The 13,967-nt window shown below is 38.7% G+C and overlaps 1 protein-coding gene across 4 annotated transcripts in view; it reads right to left on the bottom strand.

The window, feature by feature from the left end:
- The window catches only part of MYO5B (myosin VB), a 330,775-nt gene that overhangs the window by 234,214 nt on the left and 82,594 nt on the right, over positions 1–13,967 (bottom strand). The window lies entirely within an intron of this gene.

Here is a 13,967-nt window from a genome sequence, read left to right as displayed (position 1 = left end):
TCAAGGACTATCTATATGTACAAATCAGATTGATTCACCAAATCATGATTACTTTGGCTATGGGTGAACCCAGGGAAAGTCTAACAGACTGTACAGGTAGTCCCCAAATTACAACCACAACTGAGCCCAAAATTTATGTTGCTAAGTGAAAAATTTGTTAAGTGAGTTTTGCCCCAACTTTATGACTTTTCTTGCCACAATTGTTAAGTGAATCACCACAGTTGTTAAAGTAGTAACAGGTTGTTGGGTGAATTTGGCTTCCCAATTAACATAAGGGGATCGCATGACCTTGGGACACTGCAACCGTTATAAATAGGAGTCAGTTATCAAGCTGCATTAGTCAAAAGTGTGAAAAAGGGTCATAAGTTACTTTTTTCAATGCTGTGATAACTTTGAACTGTCACTAAATGACCTGTTGTAAGTTGAGGACTACCCCTATTGGCTTGCACCTTTAAAGGACTTAGAACTCTGAACACTCAGAATTTACAGGTTCATCTGTATTTACAGTATTTATCTCCTATGTTAGTGAAGAGTTCATGCCAACTCAGTACAGGTTAGACTTCAGCTTATGACCATTCGTTTAATGTCTGCTCAAAGTTGTGATGGCGCTGAAACTTTGAACGGTCACTAAATGAACTGTTGTAAGTCGAGGACTACCTGTAGGTAGTGAGATCTTGAAAATGCAGCTAGCGGTTGACTTTGTTTAACAACGGCTTAAAATTGCGACAGCCTCAGCCTCAAACCACTTTATAATTTATAGCTTACAACCTTCTCCTCTGGGAAGCAGAATTGAAGAATTAGCAAGCTCCAAGTTCCCCTATGTGCTTAATCATGGATTGCTTTCAGACAGTAGGATTTTTTTTAAAAAGTCTTATTAGGCAAATCTGCCAGCTTTCCTACAAAAGCAAATTTTGCCATCCCCTTTTCCCACCATTAAATGGAAAAATAGAGAGTGTACATACAGTACTTTCTTGACAGCTGATTTTCAGACTGCTCATATACCTTAATCTACAGGTAATCATTGATTTACAACCAGTCCCTTAGCGACTGTGAAAAGAGTCCTCAATTTAGAACCAATTCATTTAGTGGCTGCTGGAAGTTACAGCGGCACTGAAAAATGTGACTTATAACTGATTTTCACACAACCGTTGCAAGCATCCCCCATGGTCACATGATCAAAATTCAGGGGCTTGGCAACTGGCATGTATTTATGACAGTTGCACTGTCCCGGGGTCATGTGATCGCCATTTCTAACCATCCCCGTCAGCTTCTGAGAAGCAAAGTCAATGGGGGAAGCCAGATTCATTTAACAGCCTCAGGCTTTACCTAACAACTGCAGAGATTCACTTGACTGGGGCAAAAAAGTCATAACCTAGGGCAGGAGTTGACAACCTTAAATACTCAAAAAGCCACAAAGGTCTTAACCGGAAGCCCCCATTCAATTCTGGAGCCAACTGGAAGTCCATTTCCCCTCCCACCATAGAGTCTCCTCCTAGCACGGCATCCTTTTGACTCTACCTGTCCTAACCAAAAACCCTATCAATTGTGGAGCTGACCGGCGACAGGGGGCCGTAGCAGAGGGATGAAAGAGCCACATGCAGCTCCAGAGCCACTAGTTGCCAACCCCTGACCTAGGGCAAAACTCACTTAACAACTGTCTAGCTTAAAACGGAAATTTTGGGCACGATTGTCATCGTAAGTCAAGGACAACCTGTACCTGTATCTGGCAAGACATCTCCCCTAAAGGTAGTTAGTTCCAAAGTTCCGACAGTCACTACATCTCCCTCACAGAAATATGGCTGCCCACATTTACTGCCAAGCTCACCTGGCTACATTTTGATGACATACTAGCGGGATAACCCAGCGTTGCCTGGGTATATAGTTATCCTAATCATGTATTAGACAGGAAAGGCACTGATTTCGGTGACCAGGAATAAACGTAATTTCTAATGTTGGATTTTCCCCATTACCAGAGAGATCCCCATAGTGGAATACTACTGTGAAGCCGTTACCATGGCAACTCCATAGCGCTGTACAGTAGAATCCATTGTAAGGCAGTACAGGAGAAGCCATTTGAAAGCACAACAGGCTGTATCTTAAGAACACACACCCCGAGGGGTGTTAGGGATGTCTTACCCCCACAGTATTTGTTTCCAAAGAGTAAGTAATCTGTGTATCAAGTTTGGTTAAAATTGCTCAAGGTGTTCCAGTGTTTCACACACACACACACACACAAACACACTTTATTTACTTCTGGTTTTAGCAAAAATGGCCCATTGTCACAAAACAATGGGTACACTTACATGGTCTCATTCGATCTATTGCCCTGTTTATTTAACACCTGCCACAAAAAGTTTGTAAAAACTACTCCAGTCATGTGATGACCTACTTTACAATTTATAACCATAATGGACAGGTTCAATTATGGCTATAAATCAAGGACTACCTATGTGGAAACAGCCATTAGCAACAGCATCACTAAAGCTAACGGAGAAGAAAAGTACAGTAGTTCGCATTTTATGTGTACAAAACTTCCCCGGTACACAAATCCTCCAAACATTCCCATTAAATATTTTAAGTATTTCTAATTCCACCAAAGGGAAATATTACTGCACAACTGTACAGAGTAGAGAGATGAGCTGTACTTAATTCACGCTGTTTTACTACTGAACTGCCTAATTCTTACTTCCTAAATTATTATGTAAGCAGGGAGAAAGATATCCTTTGGGTTTTTCATACCCCTGAACTTTGCTTCCCAGTTATACCATTCAAAAGTGTGCACAAAAATGAGATTAGCAACAATCACATCAATAGGGAATATTGCTTTTTTTAACTAATTCTCCCCCCAAAAAGACATATACACACAACACACAAAACATAAAAAAAATCTTTTTGGAAAGTAACTTGGACCCAGGTGTCTCTCTCTTCATGGACTTCAATTATATTCATGCTCATCTTACATATCATTACTTATTTTATTTACCATTCTAAGCCTTCTATATTAACTTCCCCACATGTTTCACACTTCTTACTTCTATCTTAATTAATCATCTTAATTTGAATCATTATATTTATATCTTTTGTCCATTTTTTATCATCCCTTTGTCTCATTCCTTATAAAAAAAAAAGAAAATAAGTTTCTCCTGAAATCATTAATCAGAGTATGATGCCTTTCTATCTCCCCCTAAGTTAATCAAATTAATCTTTAAAATAATATCTAATACCCAATCCGATTTTGCTTGGTACATTCTATCTAACTAATACATCCAACATAATTAAGTACATAATTAGACAATAAATCCAAATATTAAAAAAAAGATACTATAATAAAAATTTTATAATAACATCAATACCATAGTCTTATTAAACTCTTTAATTAAAACAATATTCTAAACCTCCCCTATTATTAAGTTTTAAAGCCAATCATTTTTAAACATTTTAACATTTTAATCTCTTATCAACTCTTAAATCATTACAATACTACCATCTCATCTTATGTACCTTGCAAAATCTTTTTTTTTTTTTTTTAAATTATACTTTAGCCATTATCCAAAAAAAGTTTCTTTTTTTCATTTAATTTCAAGACATTGTAGCTTTTCTCCACCTTTTCCCTTTCTTTCTTCTCCCAACAAACCTTTCTACCCCCCCTTCTTCTAGCCTCTGCCTTGCCAGCTTCCCTTCTCTGTCGTATTCCTTTTCCCTTTTGTTTACTATCATCATATTGGTTTTGCACCTTATTTTTCCCTTTCTTATAGATTTCTTATTTGTAGAAATATAGATTGAGAATAATGGTAACTAAGTCAGAAAGAAACAGATGAAATAATAATAATGATATTGAATAAGAGTAAAGAGAAGTAAAGAGAAATTGAATAAGAGGTTTTGGTATGTTGTATGGAAATGGTTTAAAACAGAATTATAATTTATCTGACTTGTTAAATTGACAATGAAAAAAGGTTTAAACATGTAATGAATAATGACAATTTGTGTGTTTTAAAAATTAATAAAACTTGTTTTAAAAAAAAAATAGGGAATATTGCTTCACAAAATGTATGTTTTAGTCTCCAGTCCCCTAATCATCCTGGTTGTTCTTCTCTGTACTTTTTCTAGAGTCTCAACATCTTTTTTGTAATCTGGTGAACAAAACTGGATGCAGTACTCTAGGTGTGGTCTTACTAAGGTTTTATAGAGTGGTATTAGTAACTCCCTTGATTTTGATTGTATCCCTCTGTTAATGTTTTGGCGGCTGCTGCACACTACTGGCTCATATTTAGCTGGTTGTCCGCTAAGACCCCAAGATCCCTCTCACAGTTACTGCTACTGAGCCTGGTTTCACCCAGTCTGTATGTGTCCTTTTGGTTTTTCTTGCCTAAGTGTAGGACTTTACTTTTCTCTACATTGAATTTCATTTTGTTAGATACGGCCCAGTGTTCTAATCTGGATCTTGAGCCTATCTTCTTGGGTGTTAGCTATTCCTGCCAGCTTAGTATCATCTGCAAATTTGGTAAGTTCCCCTTCTATTCCTTCATCTAAGTCGTTAATGAAGATATTGAGGAGTACTGGGCCTAAGATGGAACCTTGTGGCACCCCATTGCTTACTTCCCTCTATGTAGACTTCAACCCATTAAGGACTACTCATCGAGTACGGTCTGTCAGCCAATTGCAAGTCCATCTAGCGGTGGTGCTATCTATTCCACTTTTTTCTAGCTTACAAAGAGGTAGGCTGTGGTCTACTTTGTCGAATGCCTTGCTGAAATCTAAATATATTATGTCCACAGTATTTTGCTGGTCTACTAATTTAGTCACTATGTTGATGAATGAAATGAGAAATAAATAAAATAAATGAAATAAAATAAGATTCACTTTCTTCTTCTTTCCATTTATAATGTATCTACCCCTTTCCTTTATTTCCTTTCTGGGTTTGTTGTTTTTTTTTTTGCTATTTGACAAAGGAAAGGCTGCCTGTGTTTACACATAAAGACATCCTCAACTTACGATCACATTTGAGCCAAAAATTGATGTTAATGAGTTTTACCCCAATTATTAAGTGAATCGTTTAAAATATCCTAACGAGCCTTAACTTCTTTTAAATGTTGTATATTGTCTTTGGAGTGTTTATTTTCCCATTGTTTTATCCTTTTTTCTTTTCTAGGGCTAAAGCCTCTTTTGCAGGAGAGCCGACTGTCAGCCTGCTGTATAAACCGAGAGGCTCTGGCATCCCTTTCATTCACCAATTCCGACTGAGATGGAGGGAAATGCTTCCAAATCACTAAATATTGGAGTCGTCCTCTCTGTTTCCTAGAATCTAGAATTTATTCAATCTCAAAATGTTGCACGCCCTCAATCAACAGAGGAACTGGTTATATAGAAGTTACGTTATTAACACAGTTAAGTGAATCTGGCTTCCCCAATGACTTTGCTTATCAGAAGTTTGCAAAATGTGATGACATGATCCCTGGACACTGCAACCACCATGAAAATGAGTCATTTGCCAAGCACCCAAATTTTGATCATGTGACCATGGGGATGCTGCAATGGTCATAAGTGTGAAAAACAGTCCCATGTCACTTTTCATTGATATTATAGCTTTGAACGGTCACTAAACAAACTATTGTAAGTCAAGGACTACCTGTACATATTTCAAGTTGCTTTGTATGAACATGATTTGTGTATCTTGGGAAGAGAAATCTCTTACATGTGGAAGGAGTCAATTTTACAAATATATGATTTGATATTGAACTTTCTTGTCTTGACCTTGCTCTTCTGAGAGTGAATAGGTAGGTAGGTACAGCTGTGTGAAAAAGTCCTGTACAGTTTAAGCTTTACATTTTTTTGCGTAGGCCATTGATTTTATGATAGTTTTTGCTAACTGCTATGCAAATATCATTATATTTAAATAAACACTGGTGGTTTTTAAGTGAAAAGCATAAGATTTTTGCAATTTGGTGCTGTTTGGATGGGGATTGTGAATTTTCTTGCATGCTTACAATACATGCTTACAATGACTATGAAAACAGATTAGTGGCATACGTGTTGCAATTACTAAGGTCGATGCTAGTATTTTGTTAACATTATTGTTTGTGGCTCTGAAAAGGACTGTTTAGGTAACCAAACATGGTTACTAATATGAAATTGGCCAGCCCTTATTGCTTATCACCAATGTCAAAACAGTAAAGCATGCAGGACTTTTTCACACAGAGGTAGGTAGGTAGTTTGGTAGTTAGGTAGGTAGGTAGATGATAGATAGATGATAGATGATAGATAGATAGATGGATGGATGGATGGATGGATGGATGGATGGATGGATGGATAGATGGATAGATGGATAGATGGATAGATAGATGGATAGACAGATAGACAGACAGACAGACAATCTACTGTACAGGTACAAGTGCATCATATATATCTAAATATTAGGAGGGAAGAAAGCCTCAGAACGAATTTTAACTCGAGTCAGCAATCCTAAATGATACAGTGAGGAAGAAGCATTGCGCAGGATTGCAGTATTATTTATACTTTTTTTTCTTTTTGGCAGAGAGGGATGTCTGAAATTCAGAGTTATAAATACAACACTAATTTACTTAACAAAATATACAGCCTTCCCCAGTACTGATGCTGAATAGCATGTAACATAAGGCGCACAAGAAGCATACAAAAATAAATTAATCTCATCATTGTTCACTTCTATCAGGGATGGGGAACTCTAGCCCTTTTCTGATCTGTGGACTTCAACAAGCTCAGGAATTCTGGGAATTGGAGTCCACAAGTTATAAAAGGACCAGAGTTCCCCACCTTTGAGTTCTATCTTCTAAGGCTTGGACTCTAAATGAATCCCCCTTTAGGCTGGGCTGAAGACATAATGGAATTAACCATGTTTTAATTAGCTTACCAAAAAAAAAGGAAGGAAGATTCAGGCCAGTCCATTCCTGCAGGGGTAGAATTCCATAAAACTAGGCCTATTACAGAGAAAATCTGTTTTTCTACACGTTTTCTTACATTGCACGTCTCTGAAAAGGTTTTCTCTTGGTGACCAGATGGGCAGATTCATTCCTGACAAGCTAATCCCATTAAAAGGGTTTTGTTCAAGTGCCAGAAGTGTCAAAATCCTCTGCTGTTTCATCTCCTTAAAAAAAAAGAAGAGACTTCTACTCTCCGTGGATCCAATTATTTGTACTGTACTTACAAAATGAGTATAAGTGCCTACAAAGTATATTGGAGTACTTTAACAACCAGCCTTTCTCAAAGATGAATTAGTAGATTTGTTGAAGTACACCCACATTAATAAAAGCTTGCACTAACTTCTAGGTAATACCTTGTGAAATCTGACAGACACCAAAAAACAACAGTTTGAGCCTTTAAGCTGTACTTCTGTAGTAACTGTTTTAAAAAAGGCAGTTGATGTTTCCCACTTTCTTAGCGCGACTCTCAAGAGCAATGAGGAAGAGACGGTGATGTCTAGCCACATGTTTCCAACACTAAATCCATCTTTAAAGTAGATTTAAATTCCTCTTCAAGAGCCAACATTAAAGATCAGGGAGCGTTCCGGTGGACTGAAAATATTTCAGCATCTTCCTACATAGCTTGGTATTTCAGTTCTCACACTGATGAGTGTTAATTCTCAAACAATTCTGTAGTAGAGCAACTGCTAGCAGAAATAAATTAAGCAATTCATTATAGGAATCTGTGGAGTCAAAAGCACTCACCTCCAAGGAGGCATTCCACTGTGCCTCCGTTTGATTCAGTGTCCTGACTCTAGTTCTTTCCATTAGCCTCCCCAAAGATGGGCTGTTTTGTGATTGGGTCTGAATTTCAGATTTAAAAGATGCCATAGAATTTCCCCTTTTTAGAAGAGTTTGTCAGATCTTTCTCTGTACTAATTATTGCAAACATACTAAGTTGTAGTATATCAGCATGTCCCAGTCTCTCTTACTCTAAAAGGCCATAGTTGCTGCTCTCCAGCCCTTTTAATTCCTCCAGGTGTATTAGAGTAGCAATTCACACACCTGAGATAGGATAATGGTTGTTTTCCAAATTAATGGCAGAATTCTAGAGCAAGGGTCATCATACTTGGGAAGTTTAAGACTTGTGGACTTCAACTCCCAGAATTCCTGAGCTACCATGACTGGTGAAGGAATTATGGGAGTTGAAGTCCACAAGTCTTAAACTTGCCAAGTTTGAAGACCTCTGCTCTCTAGAGCATTTAACAGTTTGTCTGAAAACACCTTGAAACAATGCAATGGCTATTAGAAGTCAGCATGGATTTGTCAATAATAACTCCTTTCATTCGGGATTGGTTAGCTTGCTTAATAGATTATGGGAATGTTGTGAATATCTTGATTTGAATGAAGCATTTGCTAAACAATTCCATGACATTCTGCTCAGCATGAAATGGGTGGCCTATTAGATCTGTACCTGGCTTAAAAACCATGATCAAAGAAAACTCAGTAACAATTTCTTGTCAAACTAGAGTAAGATATCAAGCGGAGTGACAATTTTGTAATTTGAAATAGAAAAACAAGTTCTAATACGCTTAAACTTCCAACATCCCTCACCACTGAACAGGCTAGCTGGGGCTGTGAGGAGTTATAATTCAGTATATGAAGGCAATCATAGTCAGCTTAACAAGACTTCGTGTTTTGAGTTGTTTGTGCCTTTTCATTATTCCTCATCTTGCGGACTCACCCAGGAGGAGCAAACAAACAAATACTATAATACCATTTATATGGACCTCAAGCATAACTCGGTTCCAACTGAAACTCCACCACCAGCCTTGGATATTTCAGAACCTGAAGTAGATTTAAATATCAGGAGTGCAGCCTGAATTCATTGTGTTTTCTTTCATATTATTAATCTCCTTTCTCCTTCCAACATTTTTAATGCAATGTATTGTACCTCCTTGCACATGTGATCCACTCAGGGAATAGGAACATTTTCTTACCATTTTTAGATTCTCACTGAAAACCATTTTTTAAAAAAATATTTGATTATTTTTTCCAATGAGTTTGTCATAATCCTCATATTTATCATGATCACTCTCATTTCAGTGGCATTACTATTAGTCCCTCGGAAGATCAAAAATTGAAAGGTAGAATGTAAATGAAAGTTATCCCATCAGTAATATTTTTATTCAACATTCTTAACACCCTTTACAAATATCTCTTTTTGTGCCAGAACATTTTATTATGGGCCATCAGAGGAAGGAGCAAACAGATCATACAAAAACTAAAGCGTTTTATGTGTTGAGCGATAATACTCACCCTCACAAATTAATATAATTTGGAAAATGAAACTCAACAGTTTGTAAAATGGCCAATGAGCTTCTTGCATCAAAGAAACAATCTGCCAATCAAGCCTGACCTCACAAGAGGTCAATTTTATCATCTTCACGGTTAAGTCAACCACAATTTTATCATCCTCAAGATCAGGGGTCCCCAACCGCCGGTCCGCGGACCGGTACTGGGCGGAACAACCCTTACCGGGCCGCTGGTTGCTGGGCGCCGCCATCTTTTTGGTAAAAAGCGCTTCTGGTGAGCTTTTCCGGTAGAAAGCTCACGGAAGCGCTGTTTCGTCATAAAAGATGGCGGCGCCAGCGCTTCAGGTGAGCTTTTCCGGGTAGAAAGCCATTTCTACCCAAAAAGCTCACCAGAAGCGCTGCGCCGCATCTTTTATGACGAACAGCGCTTCGTGACGTCACCGGAAGCGCCTTTTCGTCATAAAAGATGGCGGCGCCCAGTTGACGCTGTACCGGGCCGCGGCGCCCAGCTGATGTCGGAACCGGGCCGCGGCGTCGAAAAGGTTGGGGATCCCTGCTCAAGATGACTTGAGGAAATGGCTGGGCTCTGCCTTAACTACCCAGCCATGGATACCTGCTAACATACTAACAGAAATAAAACTTTTGAGTAGCAAGGATGCCAGCCAGCCAGTCAACTGGATAAGGCAACACTTGGGAAGCTAATGGAGGTGATCATGCAGAAACGAGACTGTCAGAGTGATCTAGTCAGAGACTGTCAGAGTCATCCAGTCAGAGTCATCCAGTCGTGGGAGTTTAAGGAGCCCTGCAGCTATTGCGAGAATTGACCTGCATTCTTTTTACATTTGTCTCTTTAAATTAAATGAAGGGAGGGGAGGATCACTTTTGCTACTGTAATCTAATGATACCTGTAAATGTTTGGATGGGAATGGTTTCATATCTACCAGGATTTACCTGGATGTACAACTGTGATGATCACAAGGCCCATCTACCTTGAAGACGCCCTTCTGCTTTGTGCCCTAACTAGTGAAGGTAAATAGTATGAAACTGCTTCATAGTTTAGACCAAGGGTGTCCAACCTTAGCAACATTAAGACTTGTGGACTTCAACTCCCAGAATTCCCTAGCCAACCATGGCTGGCTGGGGAATTCTAGGAGTTGTAGTCTACAAGTCTCAATGTTGCTAAGGTTGGACACCCCTGGTATAGACATTAGACATTCCCTTTGGGATTATTATTTATGGCACTTATATTATTTATCTATCTCCGTTCTTGTTCTCCAGACCAGGCACTTGAGGAAATATTTAAATCCATGGGTGATTTAAATAGGTATACCGTACATACATCTAGTAGGCATGCATCTATACATTTTATATAACATATGTATAGATACATACCTAGATGTATCTATACATATCAGTTATATAATTATGACATCTATCGATGTGATTGCTAAGAGTTGACACCAGATAAATGGCTTATAGTCATACATACACTAGATACACCAGGCAGGTAGTCCTTAACTTATAATCAACTATTCAAAGTTATGACAGTGTTGGAAAAAGTGACTTATGACTGGCCCTCACACTTATGACAGTCATGGTTCTGCAGTCACATGATCAAAATTCAGGCCCTTGGATTTATCCATCAGCATGGATATATGATGGTTGCAGGGTTACCTGCTCACCATCTGCAACCTTCCCAGCCAGCTTCCAACAAGCAAAGTCAATCGGGCAAGCTGGATTTGCTTAGTGACAACATGCTTCATTTAATGACTTTAATTCACCTTAGCAAACATAGCAAAAAGCTCATAAAATCAGATGCAAATCATTTAACAACCATGTTGCTTAGTAACAGAAGTTCCAGTATCAATTGGGGCTGTAAGTTGAGGACTATCTCTTCATATCCTGGGTCTGGATATTCTTATTCATTCTGTTCATACATTAAATCAGGGGTGGGATTCTACCAGTTCGCATCTATTTGCTAGAACTGGTTGTTAACATTCTAAGCAGTTCGGAGAACTGGTTGTTAGAAGAAATTACTGGCCTAATCCTGTAAGGAAGGCAGGAAGGAAACATTCTGGTGTTGCTTACAGAAACTGCCTCTCTGTTAACCCTTATTACATTCTTGGCAGGACTAGACTTCCTCTCTCATGAACCTCTCTGGAGTTTTTTTCCCCTCCTTTGCTGGTACTTTGCTTGCATGGAGTGACCATTCAAAGTTACAATGGCACTGAAAAAAGTGACTTATGACCATTTTTCACACTTACAACTGTTGCAGCATTCTCACAGTCATGAGAGGCCAGGCGAGGAGATGCGTGCCTCGATGTGAGTGATATTGAGTTGGCCACGCCAAGCCAATAACATGACCACCAAGCCACGCACACCAACTAAGCCACGCCCACACAACTGGTTGTTAAATTTGAATCCCACCCCTGCATTAAAGAAGTTATGAGTTACCAAAATTTGGCCAGGTCAAAACAAGTCATAAACCACAGTTTCCAATCCCACAGAAGCAAGTCTGTAGAGCACCTAAGTCAAACCAAATGATATTCTAGCTCAAGGTTCCTCAAACTTGGCAAGTTTAAGACTTGTTGACTTCAACTCCCAGGATTCCTGAGCTAATATGACTGGAGGAGGAATTCTGGGAGTTGAAGCCCACGAGTCATAAAGCTGACAAGTTTGAAGACCCCTGTTCTAGCTCAATGAAGTTTATCTCCGATGGACCCCCTCCAAATGAGTTGGGCCTACAATTCCCAGAAGCCTTAGTTCAGCACAGTTGCTATGACAGCTGGGAAATTTTAAGCCTGAGCCTCAACGCCTATGCAAGTTCCCAGATTGAGGAAACCTGACTTACAATAGTATGTGGCTTTAGACACTGTGTGCCTTACACACTCCCTGCCCTGATGTATTTTAAGCTCAGGTTGGATTCCAGTTCATAAAAGGCTTTAAGTCAACAGGGAGAATGTAATATAGTATTTCATTTCTCCTACTGTTGTGATTTTAAATAGCTCTTTCAATTATATCAGGAGTGTCAAACTCAAGGCCCAGGAGCTGGATCTGGCCCTCAGGGTGCTTAGATCCACCCTGGAAACAGCAAAGAACCAGCCTGCTGTGCCTCTGCCAGCAAAAATGGGGAGCGAGCGGCCCTCTCAAGCTCCATTTTCACTGGCAACAGGGCTTCAGGAGGCTGTTGCAGCTGAAAACGGAGCTCGGGAGCCCATTCTCGCTGGCAGATGCATGGGCTCCCGAGCTCCGTTTTCAGCTGCAATTATAAAGATGCATATTTTAAAAAGGAGCGCTGCCTACATTAGGGCTGTAAAAATATCTAGGGACCCCTCACATCCTGGACATAAATTGTTTCAAATTCTTCCCTCAAAAGGACGTTATAGAGCATTGCACATCAGAACAACTAAACACAAGGACACTTTTTTCCCCACATGCCATCACTCTGCTAAACAACTAATTCCCACAACACTGTCAAACTGTTTACTAATACTGTATTACTATTCTTCTTCTTATCCTTCCTATTACCTATCTCCTCCTACTTATAACTATAATCTTGTTGCTTGCATCTTTATGATTTATATTGTTTTATTTAGATTCATAGTATGATTTGATTGCTTATTGAGTATCCTATGACTATCACTAAGTGTTGTATCTTATGATTCTTGATGAATGTATTTTTATGTACACTGAGAGCTTATGCACCAAAGACAAATTCCTAGTGTGTCCAATCACATTTGGCCAATAAAGAATTCTATCCTATCCTATCCTATCCTATCCTATCCTATCCAATCCAATCCAATCCAATCCAATCCTATTCTTCCTTTAACCATTCTGTGTACATTCTAGCAGCTTTTAGGTTTCTGTATTTATCAAAGCAACATCACCATTAGGCCTTTATAACAAGTAGTTACAAGATCTATAATTTAAAGCAGTTAAATCAGGCCAATATTTTCAGTTAACATCCACACATCTTATGATTCTATAAATCTCAGGATGCTTATAAGTTTCAGTAATAACCACCGTTTTATTACTTTCTTCTGGAATAACCATTTACTGAATGGCAGAGAATGTTATTCCCGTAACCATTTAGTCTTCCTTTTAAAAAAAGATCATCTTAAATTACCACTGTTAGTACTATTCTGATTTTGCATTTCTTTGGGGGGGGGTGTAATGTTTCAATATTTTTATGCTCTTATAGGGTTGTTTAATGTAGTTATGGAAGACACTTTCTGGACTTTGGGAAAGGTCCAAAATACATGACCAGCTGCTTAATAATTATCAATTATGATCAGTCATTGTACCACTGCATTAGCAGGTGCATAAATCCCAGCTCTGGCACATATCACAGACCTCACAAAAATGTAGAAGTTGGATAAATCAGAAATATCACCTGCCTTGCAATTTTTAGACAGCTTCTTCTCCTGCAGTAAAAAAAAAAAAAGTTGCTTTTGTGTTCCAACCTCATCCTTGGAAGACCTGAGAATTTATTCCAAATTTATCCTAGTAAAGTTTTGAGTTTATTTAATTATTGGAAAGGGTAGAAACGCGGTGCTACTGCTTTTATCATTTTATTTTTCACATCTTTCCACCATTTTCCACATGTTTGGGCTGTGACCCTCTTCCCAATTTAGATAAATGGAGCATTTCCTCTAGATATTTTCCAATGGGTTTAACAGAGTTGGGCTCAGGTTATAAACCTCAAGAAACTACCTAA

The sequence above is a fragment of the Notechis scutatus genome, chromosome 2, assembly GCF_049901735.1.
Source record: "Notechis scutatus isolate UNSWTSFEM ecotype Mainland chromosome 2, rNotScu1.2, whole genome shotgun sequence".
In the NCBI taxonomy this organism is placed as follows: Eukaryota; Metazoa; Chordata; class Lepidosauria; order Squamata; family Elapidae; genus Notechis; species Notechis scutatus.
Note: the sequence above shows the minus strand (reverse complement) of the source record. Positions and strands in the feature narration are given on the sequence as shown.